Source organism: Varroa destructor, unplaced genomic scaffold, assembly GCF_002443255.2.
Source record: "Varroa destructor unplaced genomic scaffold, Vdes_3.0 BEIS01000004.1, whole genome shotgun sequence".
In the NCBI taxonomy this organism is placed as follows: domain Eukaryota; kingdom Metazoa; phylum Arthropoda; class Arachnida; order Mesostigmata; family Varroidae; genus Varroa; species Varroa destructor.
The window spans coordinates 33,338,608-33,350,865 of record NW_019211457.1 but is presented as its reverse complement, the minus strand read 5'-3'; the positions used below and the strand labels follow the sequence as shown (position 1 = coordinate 33,350,865).

General features: G+C 39.6%; 1 protein-coding gene across 8 annotated transcripts in view; it reads right to left on the bottom strand.

Annotated features, from left to right (window-relative positions):
- Nucleotides 1-2,975, bottom strand: part of LOC111248619 (latrophilin Cirl-like) — a 451,353-nt gene extending 448,378 nt beyond the window's left edge. For 7 of the 8 annotated variants that reach the window (XM_086988339.1, XM_086988338.1, XM_086988340.1 and 4 more), the window contains exon 1: nucleotides 1,940-2,975. The gene's annotated coding sequence lies outside the window, so the exon portion shown is untranslated. Of the gene's footprint in view, nucleotides 1-985; nucleotides 1,049-1,939 lie in introns of those variants that run through there. The other variant, XM_086988341.1, reaches the window with a different exon arrangement.
- Between the last annotated feature and the right edge of the window lie 9,283 nt (nucleotides 2,976-12,258).

Below are 12,258 nucleotides of genomic sequence, written 5' to 3'. Positions count from 1 at the left end.
CAAACAGAATTTATTATCATCAATTTGGAACGGGAAAAGGGTGGACGCATCTTCCGAGTTTCGACGTAATGGCGGCGGCGGCGGCGGCTGCCGCTGCGTCGGGTCTTTCTTTACGTTCGACACTTTCATTTTCTCAATCAGGTAGCATCACGTTCGATACTAAAAATGTTCGAGCGCTTGAGCCAGTCGTTGATCAGTTCGAGTTTGTTCAATTGTGTTCTAGATGAACACAAATACAGGACTAGATGGTACGCAATTTGCAATGGGTACAATTTACGTTCGACGCGGCGAAGATTTATTCGTGATGAATTTTGCGATAATCTGCTTCCCTTCACACTTTTGCCATTATTCAGACACAGGTCATTTGTCATTGATCTATGATACTTTCGTCTGCTACACTCAGCTTTCCACATCCAACGTTTAAAACAGGACAGTGACCTTCGCTCCTGGCATTCTAAAGTTACAGCAACGAAAGCCGTATCCTGACCCATTAGGCGTCAAGATTCGATCACATATAGCCACAAGACTTGGCAGACACACAAACACAGAAAACAATGAAAATAGAGCGACGTTTAGAAATCGACCCGAGCCAATTGTTTAACAATTACAGTTTCTAGAACGAAATCAGGTTGAGGAGTCGCCAGCAGTTGAAACTTAATGGCAACAGTAGCGGCAACCACGCAATAGCTAGCTTCACTTCAGCCATCCATAGGCTAGAAGGCCTGTGGTAAACTTTCATATTTACTATGAGCTCGAACTTGTCCCGCGTGCTGGCACATGTCCGTACCTTTGAAATATAGATTTGTGTATAGGCAATACGCTTACGTATGTAGCAACGTGGGAGAAAGCCAACTGGGGCTCGACCACTCGTGTCACTTGAACAGCGACGTACACACGTCAGCACAGAAACACGGTACACACGTCCATGGGGGAAAAGGAGAAAAACATAAAAAAACGAAGTCATGACAACAAAAAGAGCGATTACGTTACACGGCGACTTCTGCCTGACAAGAAAGATGAGGGCAGTCGTGGGACGGCGAGAACGAACACAATCCGATTGCCTCCGTTTTTCTTCCCATAAAATTGTTTACTATTCGTTCCGTACTTGCAATGTTGTTAAGTGCGTCTGCTGTTTTGTTGTTCCTGTCCATGCCGCTGTCGTTTTGTTGATATTAAACACACATGTCAATATTGAAGGATGCGACAGACATATCCGAAATGATCAAGTTAAATTTCTAGCATCCCGTTTGCGATAAAAATCAGACATGTCAGTTTAGTAAAAGGCCGATCGAAAAGCAATGGATGCTGAGACTGGCTCGTCTTGTAGCATTTCACCACGCAGGCGACACAATCGATCAATTCACCTAGCCTGCAAGGCCACTATTTTCGCTTTATATATATATATATAAACGAGTTTCAATGTACACATGGTGTATGCTCCTCTGTGTTTGAATCGTACAATGGGCTCAGATACACAAACATAGAGACTCTATATCGTTCTAGTATAAAAGTAACAATTACTGTTATTTAGATATCTGATGTTATCCAGTAGATAAATATCAGTTTGGTGACTATTTTCTACGGTTTTAATGGGACCGGCTTACCCCTTGGCTCTTTCTGCTCAAACAGTCTAAATCCATCAGCGGCAGTGCCTTTATTAACGATAGGGTGAGAAGTTACTAATGGCGCCAAGTAACTTTTCGCCCGTCACCTAAGATACATCCTCGAATGGGCTGATAGTAAAAACAAATAGTCCAGTCATCACTGTACTTCAGATATATATTTTTTTGTCCAGTTGACCAGCTGGTATAATGCTCCTGAGCAATTGCTCCAACTGATTTCGAGGGAAAACAATTGAATAGTGGGTACGGACAGATGGTGACCTCAATCGTAACTAGCATATTCTCTATTTTGTGTATAATTTTATGCCATGACTTACCTCGTCTTGACTAAATATTAGCTATCCTTTGGACAAAAATCAGAGTTTAGTTAGTCCGGTCCGTTCACTGTTTACTGATCATACAATAGCCTGCTTTTCCTTGGCCGCCGTAGCAGCACTTACTGCTACTGTTGCTGCTGAGGACTAGTCTAATATCTAGGATATCCGAAGGCGCACAATAGGTTTATCATCCAAGTTATGGCACAACACACTGAAAGGTGACTGTGTAGTAATTATCTTTTTGCTCTGAACTTTACTTTTTTAAGCTTTTTGCTTTCGTGCTCATTTAACTTGTCACTTCTGCTTGTTTTCAAGCGAACTCGTTACAGCCCACTACTGAAGTTAACCCAACTTTTTTCTATGATGATACCACACTCCATTAATTGACAGAACTGATAATATCCGGAATTTGTATGCATTTAAATGACGAGGTCGTAATATACACAAATACACCGAACAGCCGCAAGCACTTTTTTCTTTTCGCAAGTTAGCACACAGCACAACTTCTCCGAACTGCACTTAATTCGCAAATTACGATAACTTTTCGGCAGCGCACAACAGCCGTTGCAGTAGTAGCGGTAGTCGTCGTTGAATCGATGATATCACCACTTGTAGAACTACGTTAATGCATATAGACGTGTGGTAGAAAGTAATAAATCCAATTCGAGATGACACACACTCCTTTCTTTTAGCGGCTTTAATAATAACAATAATTATATTATATCGATTTAGCCGTCACCGTAACAGAAGATCATGCGTTGCCTTTAGCAGTATGGTAATACCAGGACAGCTTTGCCGCTTCATACACCAAACACGGCATCATATATCCAAACTCTTTTTTGCTGATGTAAAATTATCACAACGAGGCTTTTGCTGTGAACGGCATTGGCTTCCAGTTGCCGTTCCTCTTAGGTCAGCGACCAAGGATCGCACTCTCTCTCTCTCGTTTGCCTTCCTTCGCTATTTCAAAGCTCAGGAGGTCACACTCGCGAGACTGCCGCTTAAGCGCGCACCGACACAGATCTCCCGTTTGGAGGTAAATCAACAACTGAAGCATGCCTTCTTGCGGACTGAGCTTTTTCACCGCAAGGGGTCGCGCCGATCGGGGAGCATTACCGAACGGTGATCCGTGGCGCCATCTGGCCAGGTTAGGGAGAAGCTATGTTGTGATGTATTGGCAGTTGCCGCCAATATTCGAATGTTGGGCGTGCCTTGAATAAAAAACGACAAACTCTATGCAGTGTTGGCATTATCTTAAGGGAAATGGGCATATAGCATAATCAAAAGAGAATACTAACGATGCGTCGTCCAACAAATCTGTTGAATATTTTATTTCGTGGGTTCGAAAATCATGATAGTAACGCAGTAGACCGTTCTAGTGACTCTAAGGTACTGAAATCGACGTTGCGTGTCGCGGATTGGCGCGTGAATTAGAAATTCAGGGTTTCTGATTTAAATAAACATGGGTGCATGTGAGCCGCAGCAAATTCATCATATCGAGCCAAATGAAATTGTTTTTTTACTACGACTGCTCTACCTCTCTCGTTTTTCGTAGTTTTCTTATTGCACAAAGTTAAATTTCGGCGGTTTGATAATGTAACAAACTGCCCGTCATGGTAGGTAAATGCTGAAATATCTAAAGTACAGTGAGGCTCTTATCCGAAGTAACGAGGAGAAGGAACGTCGTTGTTTGAACGATAAGCTTTTCGACAGTTTAACGAAATAAATACTTTTGGAACAAATCCATCATTTTGCAAAAACAGAAACGATCCCGTCGTCGTTCACCGAACCCAACACAAATATTCTGAGCTGTTTTGTCTTGCTAATAGACACCAGTATAGACACAGAACGTATGATGGCTAACTCCTAAAGATTAATGTGTAACACGTTGCCATAAAGCATTCAACAATAGGCAAATAACTAATTCATTTCGCACGAAGTATTTTGCTTGAATTTTAGCCGTACGAATTACCCTCAGATCATTTCTGGACGAGAAGATAAATCTAAAAGCAATTCGCTTGGTTTTCCCTTATCGAAGCAAACCTGTATTTTCTATGACGCGGACGAGCGCCGACGTTAGCTCGGCTGTTGATTTGGGAGAGGCTTAGTATGATCGGCCGACCATTACGGAGATGTTGCGATAGAACGAGTTCTCATTGTTACCACGACAACAGGCCGAAGCTGAATCTGATAGCGACCTGCTAAACGCTTGTGTAATCATTGTTAGCAAGCATTTCTACCTAGTTGCACGGCAAAGCAATACTCCGGTGACGAGCGCTTGTAATATTATAAAACCTCGTTATATTCTAGGACGAGATTGATAGGGATTGTCCCCTAATCTAACAGACGGAAAAACTGTTTCATGAGTATTGAGGGTGTAGACTTTGAAGCTACGAGACCTCAACCCAGATTCATACAATTATTAGAAAGTGACGCTGTAATGAAAAACATACCGCGTGGTACGCTGTAACGTTAATGCGAATGCCACACCATCCCATTAGCGTTAAGAAACCGAACGAAAAAAAAGCAAGCGGCAAAAATTTGTGCGACAACTTAATAGTATATTAGCTAGTTCCAAGTGAAATGTTTCCATAACGCGTCTTTGTTTCATAACAGAAAGCCGCTTGCAAAGAGCTGATTCCCCTCAAACACGGAGCACGATAGTGGACTTTTTTAAATGGGAACAGGCGTTCCCACGATAGGCTTTGCAGCCAGTTCACCTTCGAAGCATTTCTAGCCGGAACGATTAGATTTCAGAAAAGGAAAAGATTGATAACATCAAAATCCTCAGGGATTCCTTCTTTTTTTTTTTTTTTTTTCGAGATAATCAACATGTTACCTTGCAACGTCCGACAAGAAGCTATTTCGGCCTATTCGAGCACAGCGATGTAGTCCAGCTGGGAAGTATACGTATTTCGATAACGGAATCACATACAAATTATCTACGCACACGAACACAAAGCAGCGTGATTCCGAAAACGCTGCTCATAGCAAAGAATCTCTGCGTGTACTTCTATGCCGAGTATACAAAGGTTCATGCCATCATACCCCTTCTAAGTTACCTATACCTCTCTCTTCTATACCATGAAGATCGAACGAAATGTTTAAATAGTTTGCATGAAATTAGCTGATTTGGAGTGGTCATCATTCTCAAAAGCCACACTGAACTGTACGGCTCAGATTGGCCACGCTATTAAACTAACCTATGAATCATGGAAGAACCTATCGAGTAGCTTTTAATATGGACTGCGTCAAATATCTGACAACGGAAACATTTTCAAATGTCTATGCCGTTCCTGGTTAACTTTTAACAAAGAATCTATCCACTGTCGTTGGTTAGGCCGAGCGTGATGGTGCACTTCACCGCGTGCTGCCGTCTAAAGTATTTTAACGTTCACCAAAAAAAATAACGTCTACATACGAAGCCATGTTTGTTTTGCGGGTAGATAGATGTTTGGTTATGTTACTAAATGTTTCAATCTAAGTAATGTCAGTAACGATCATCGAGCGCTTTTCTGTAATGGAACAGATTATTTCTAGATAGTTGTCGATGTATTCAGATGGCACGATAAAAGCCATGACATAGACTTTCGAAGCATTTATCCATCCATCAAAGTGATATTAGCGACCTGTATCAACCCACAAGCAATTTTTTCCACACTCAATAAAGTGACATCAGGGCTTTTTTCACTGCAAAATCTGTCGTTCATAACAATAAGATATTTTGTGCTAAATTTATCGAGCTTTTCTTATAGTAGCATGAGACATCGTTCCCTATTGTTAACGCAAAAAAAAAGCGTGTCGTTGCTCCAAACCATTGTTTAATTATCAATCTTTTCTGTTTGTTTGTTTGACGTATAGAACACTTCGATACGCATTGATATTACGCGTCAGTCCCGAAAGAGGAAAGCTATCGAATACAGTGATAACATTAATCCCATCATCAGCCAAAAGAAACTTAGACTGCACTGAGAACTATCGATTTTTTCAAAGTTCAGATACTTTTCTTTTTTCTTTTTTTTTGTTTAAAATTAAAAGATCCACTGAATGGGGGCATCTTTTAGAGGGTGTTTTGCAGATTTTTAGAAAAATGGGTTGAAGTCGCAAAGGCCGTACTATATGAGGAGATGACCCATCGGCACAATGTGTTGCACCCTTTTCCGGTAGACTTCGCCATTCTCTAGGCAAATGCCGAAAACCGATTTTGTAATAATCTTGTGGTTTTTTAGTCCACACAAATATTGAACGTACGAAATAGCAAAAAAATCAATAACGTTAATGCAACATTTACGTCAAGGTAGTTTGTTTTATTTCACGCGTCTAGCGGATAACGACTTGCGGAGAAGCCACTGGCAAGTTCGTATAGGTTACAAATGGAATATCTGCACATGCCCCGCTGAAGCTTGCGCCATTTATGCTATAAGCGTATCGCTCATATTAGACGCGCTGTTGCCATTGGGCCGTTATTGCAAATGTGTAAGGCTTTTCTGAAAAGCAACTGCGGCTAGCAGCTACAGCTTTCGCTTTTCACGTCCCCTGTCGTCAGTTTTGTTGTACTAACGAAGAGTAGAAGTTCACGATAGTAAGTTGATCTTCTCAGCTCAGTTCTGCCAAGGATGAAGTCGAAACATGGCATGAGGCTGGCTAGAACAATAGGTGAAAGCAAAATGGTAATGGTTTGAATTGTTGGGAGAACAAAGTCTCAAGGGAGACCGTAGCAGCCTGTTCAGATGGAAAATCATTCCGCTAAAGTATCCACAACAAGAAGCTGGTCGCCGAAGAGGTAGCAACAACATTTTCTTGCTGTCGGTACTGCTATCTTCGCAAGACAGCAAACTTGCTACATTTTGGAGATGCTATGTTATATGTTATACATGCAACACGTAAGCATATTGCTCCCCCGCCATTTCCAAGGGCGTACTCTTTCCTCAGGTACAGGAAGGCTTTCGTCTAAATAGATAGGTAAAATAGAGCCCCGTATGGTTAAATACGGCAAGCAACGTCTGACCCGCTGATTCGTAGCGTTTTTTTTTCTAACAACGTTGAAAGTAAATGAAAATTTTCGTCTGTTGGGAGTCAAAAAAATTCGGTTCTTCCGCCTCAGCTTTCTTTTCGATCTTTTTCGAATTTCGAAGCGTTCAAGTTTAAGCGCCTTTTTCAAATCAACGTGACTGTGGTCTTTAATAGTTAGAGCTCTTTTTTTTTTTTTTTTATATATATATATATATATATATATTTTTTATATATAAACAGGGAAACATTAGGTATCGCAAAGTATCGGCGGTTCCGCCGAATCGGCTGTGGTCTTTCAACTACAACTCGAATCAACTGAAAATATGCTTGTACAACCATTGTTTTTGTGGACAAAGCTTTTCGATTACATAAATTTTCTCCTTCGTCGCTGCAATCGTCATTGAGCCGTTCAAAAAGCTAAGCAAAATCAAATCGTTTAATTAACAAAAGACAAAGTCTTAAACTGATGACCATTTGTCCCTGCTTTTCCGATAAATTCAGATGCAATATATGTTGTGCTACACCGCCTATTTACAAAAGTAATTATCTTCTTTGTTTCTGATTTTGTCCTATGACATTTATTTCAATAGTAGTACGGTATGTGTGCGACTCTAGATTAGACCTACATCTAAATCTTCCGTTTTATAGATAAACTCTGCAATGACGACCTGAGACCGTTTCGAACTGCTTGTTTACACACATATACCTACTATACACAAAAGCGCACGTGAAGCGTTTTAACTACAGGGTCGCTGTAAAGCGGGTACGATTTAAAATCACAGAAAAAAAGTCAATTCTCGAGCAAATATGGGAACGTTTATCTTTTCGTTCAAGTAGTCGGTAGGGGGTAAGAACATGCTCAAATAGCTTCTAGTTCATAAATCTAGTTAGACAATTTTGCTTGATTATAAGAAGCGATTTTCCACGACATCGTCAGATACACACAGGCCATTGTCAATCCAGCACCTGCAAGAGATGTTCCATAAGAGAGAGTACTTTTTTGACCTATCGATTAATAATGACAATAATGTACGACATGCCACCAGGTCAAATCTTTATTAAAAGTTTTTTACTAAACAAATTTATCAATTATTAGTCACCATTATACTCGTGTTCTAATAATTTTTTGTAACGTTTTTCTCAAATCTCTAAGAACCCGAATCAATTTCTTAACGATCTATAATTTCTATAGCAGTTCTTTCAGAACGCCTGTTATTTATTTTATTTTATTATTGATTTAGTGAATTTAAACTACATGATATCACGCTTTTCGATTAGGAACGAAGGACACGATGTACCACAAGTGAAGAGTTCGCGGTTCTTTTATAGAAATGTGATATGTCGGCGGCGTGTGCCTGGGGCAACGGCATGTATATACATACAGAAGATCGGTATCGGAGAACGTGACGAGCACGAGCGTTGGCTTTGATACAACGAATCGTATTATGAGACGACCAATCGTATAGAGCGGCCGCTGTGGTTTTGCCGATTACGTCCTGTGGAAAAAACAGTCCAGTCACATTGTTTTCAAATGAAATTTTGCTACGACGTTAGTAATAGCTGGCAGAATTGACCGCTACGTTACAACAGAACGGATCTATACGTCGCACTGATATGTTATTTGGTCAGCGCGTACTGTATGTGAATACATCGAAAGCAGATGTATCACTGTTTGTTCGACATCTACGATTCTTCAAAACGTACGATTTCTGAAACGCTTTTGAAAGACGTAGGCTGCGACTTCAGCAGCGTTAATGAACTGAAAACGTATACTTTCAAAGGGCATGCTGTTGTATACCATAAAGTGAGCCGGTTTCCTCAGATAGAAATATATTCCATCGCATATCATATACCGCATGTAGGTAAGCTTTCTGTATTGGAAAACGTCATTTACTGTTTGTTTATCTGCTGACTTAGTATCATTGCAAGTGATCTCATTATGCTGTCGACGAGTATGTAGCTCCTTTTCACATAGAAGTCTCGATTACGCTGTTTGGAAATAGTGTTTCGAATTGTGCTTGATAACGGACTATAATATTGCAGGGAAAGCTCAGTTTTGTCCAATTGCAATCCCTTCAGAATAATCTATACGGTAACGTGTTTTTTGTCTTGTTTTTTTTTCAAGCGAGCTCGATGTTAAATTTGCACCACTAAGATACCAGTTCTTATCTTTAACATAAGTACTAGTAATTTCTCGTTCCTCAGACTGAATCGTTTTGATCGCGTTTGGAATGGCAATTTAACATTAATTGCAAGAATGTGTTTCGAAATTCAAATTTCGCCGATTTGATGTAAATAAAATGATCCGATGAGCAGTGCTTGTCTTGTAATCGTCGCAAGATGATTCAATTCGGCGCCGGGGGCATAGTGGTTGCTGAAGCGGGGGGGTTCCGTATTCCCCGGCTCCCTCCTTTCACCGAAGGTAAGTGAACTTGAACAGCTTCCGAGGTGTTCGATCCTCATCATCAGCGACTGTCGCCGAAGGCGATGCATGTTGGACGAAAGTTAAGCCACGGTGCAAAGCCAATGCAATATTCGTGTAAGGGGCTTAGTGTGACGGAAAAAATTTACTGGGCCCATAAACTTCTCTTCTTTACAGTTAGCCTATTGGATTGGGCACTGAATATACCCCCAGACAATAAAATAAATAGAAAGCTGTACGCATCATCATACAGCTAAGATGTACGTGTACACTCGCGGTTCAGCTTCGTAAACAATACGGCAGTTTCTGAAATAGCGTTTTGTTAGTTTGGAAAGGATATTGAATTTTCTTGTTTTTCGCTTACAAACAAATAACGCATATAAGTACATAACAGAATAATCACACGCGTTCTGCTTGTTGATAAGTAGCATGTATAATAGTTAAATGCTTGGCTGGGATTTATGTTTCCGTTAATCATCCGATTCGCAGAAGAAAAAAACAAGCAAATAATGTAGTAGCAGTAATGATAGTCTTTTCTATGATCGTGTTCTCTACCCTATAACCCAAAGGATATTCAAAGGACAGGCCTCGTATATAGTATCAGTTCGACAGGGTCTTACAATTTCATGTGACCCTTGCAAGTGGTGCACATTATCTTTTGTAGACGCATATTTAGATAAAATAGTATATTTCTAAGCAGAAACAAAAAATGTCCAGAAAAGAAGATTTTCCATTTTCTTGCTTAAGTTCGGCTTCATACTCGCATAATGCTCATACCACTCGTTCAACGTTTTGATGATGTTTTCTGTAATAAATATCATTAACATCAAATGCTATCCGAGAAAATAAACGCTATTTTATATTTACTTGGTTATAATATTTCCATATTTACTTACACCTATCGCATGGTATAATAAGCCTTTCGGATTTATTTAGAAAAACTAAAGATTCGGATAAAGTGAAAACGTATGACCTTTTACCTCTTCAGAGGAGCCTGAACTCCACTCCGTTTGATATATGTAAACGAAAAAAAAAGATATATTTCGATTATTTTGTGTTTTTTAATATTTTTATCCAATGCTTCGAAACTGTATTTCCCATGGATTTTTGCGTTAGCCACATTTGAAAACTCTTTTCATTCAAATCAAAAAGCGATACTAGTAACATACTGAAATGCTTACTCATTTCATCGACTTTTGTATACTTTTTTCACAGAAAATCTTTTTCATCAAGCCGCTTTCTGCTATTTTCCGCATGCTATACGGCTCTGCTGTAGCGAGTTAAATTTTCGATAGATTTCAAAGCCTAACCTATCTCAAAGGAAATACAAAATATGGAAAATGCATGCACTCATCCGCTATTCTTGGACGACAAACTTATCATGGTTGAAATCAGTGCGTCGTTTTCGCGGTTCGCGTAAAAGTTGGAGAGAGATTCTTATGGAAACGGGAAGAGATTCAGTATGATTCAAATTTAAAAGACCCGAGAAAATTAGGATAGAAATTTTAGAAAGAAAAAAGTAACACATTCAAAAATTAACAATCGTTCTGAAGAACAGAATATTGATTTCTTATTGGGTCATACATATAAGGTGCAACGGTCAGTCCTTTTGGACTTTTTGGCAGTTTGAAAAGCTCGCATTTTTGGAAATTTTGGCTTGCTGTCAGCTCAGAATTCACTCCCGCTGGATTTTTTGTTGTGTGCAGAGTGTTTGAGTGGCACTTAAACGAGCTTACATCTACCAATATCGCTTGATGCACAATAAGCGTGAAAAGTTATTTACAAGTTAGAGATGGAGTATTTTAAAAATAATTACTAAGTCGGCTTAAATTGAAATTGTAATCGCGGTAAATAGTAACTTTCGCATGGAATATACCTGACTGTCAGAAATGACACTTTTAATACATGCAAACATTTTTTTTTTTTAATACAAATGTTTTTGTTTAGACATGGCCTTAGAAACGATTCATAGGCAGAATTTTCACCCATTCCCTGTATATCTATATCTGCCCGATTTCATACGGATTTGCTGAGATGTTTCGATTAACGCTATCTATCTTAAATACCAACCACTTCACTGAGTTTCTACCGCTGTGCTGGGGATCTGTCTTGTAAAAAAGACAAAATACATACTTTACCGTTCCTTTTATTTATAAAAAAATTAAAAGATAAAGGTTCGCACACAGTTTTAGGCGTGTTAAAGGCCGGGTTTGATGGCTTGCGTTGGCCGAAGTCGGAACGATTTTATCTAGTGACGATTGCGAAACACCACTTCTAGGGCCAGTGGCAGTGGGAAATGCAATACACCTTAGGAATATCGACCACTCCGGCCTTGAATAGCCTATAAAATTCTATATAATACTCATATAACCGTCGTGTAACTTAACTTGTACTACTTTGGTAACAAGGATAATTTTAAAATAGCTACCCATGACGCTAGACAACTAATAACGCTCATATCTGCTAGATAACGTTGAGCTAATGTACACCTTCCGACCACTTCCAAACGACATCTAATTTAAACCAATATAGTACCTAAAGTACTGGAACAGTAAATAAATGTACATCTTACTTATCGATGCATTGCTTTTGTAACGTCCGTCTTGCGCATGAACTAAGGGGTGTTAATGCTATAATCAGCTACTGATTGTACGACACGCCTGTTGAAACAAGTCACAAGGTCGGCTTGTTACGTAACTCGCTATGCCTGATAGAAACAACAATGGACGAAAACGTCTCTAATAATTATTATGCCACAATTCTAAAATTTTGACATGATATTATTTATGTGTCCTCTGTGGACATCGGAAAATTCGAGCAACCCTCACTTCAGAAACATAAGAATTACCGTATCGTTTTTCAGTAGCGACAATGATGTACTTTC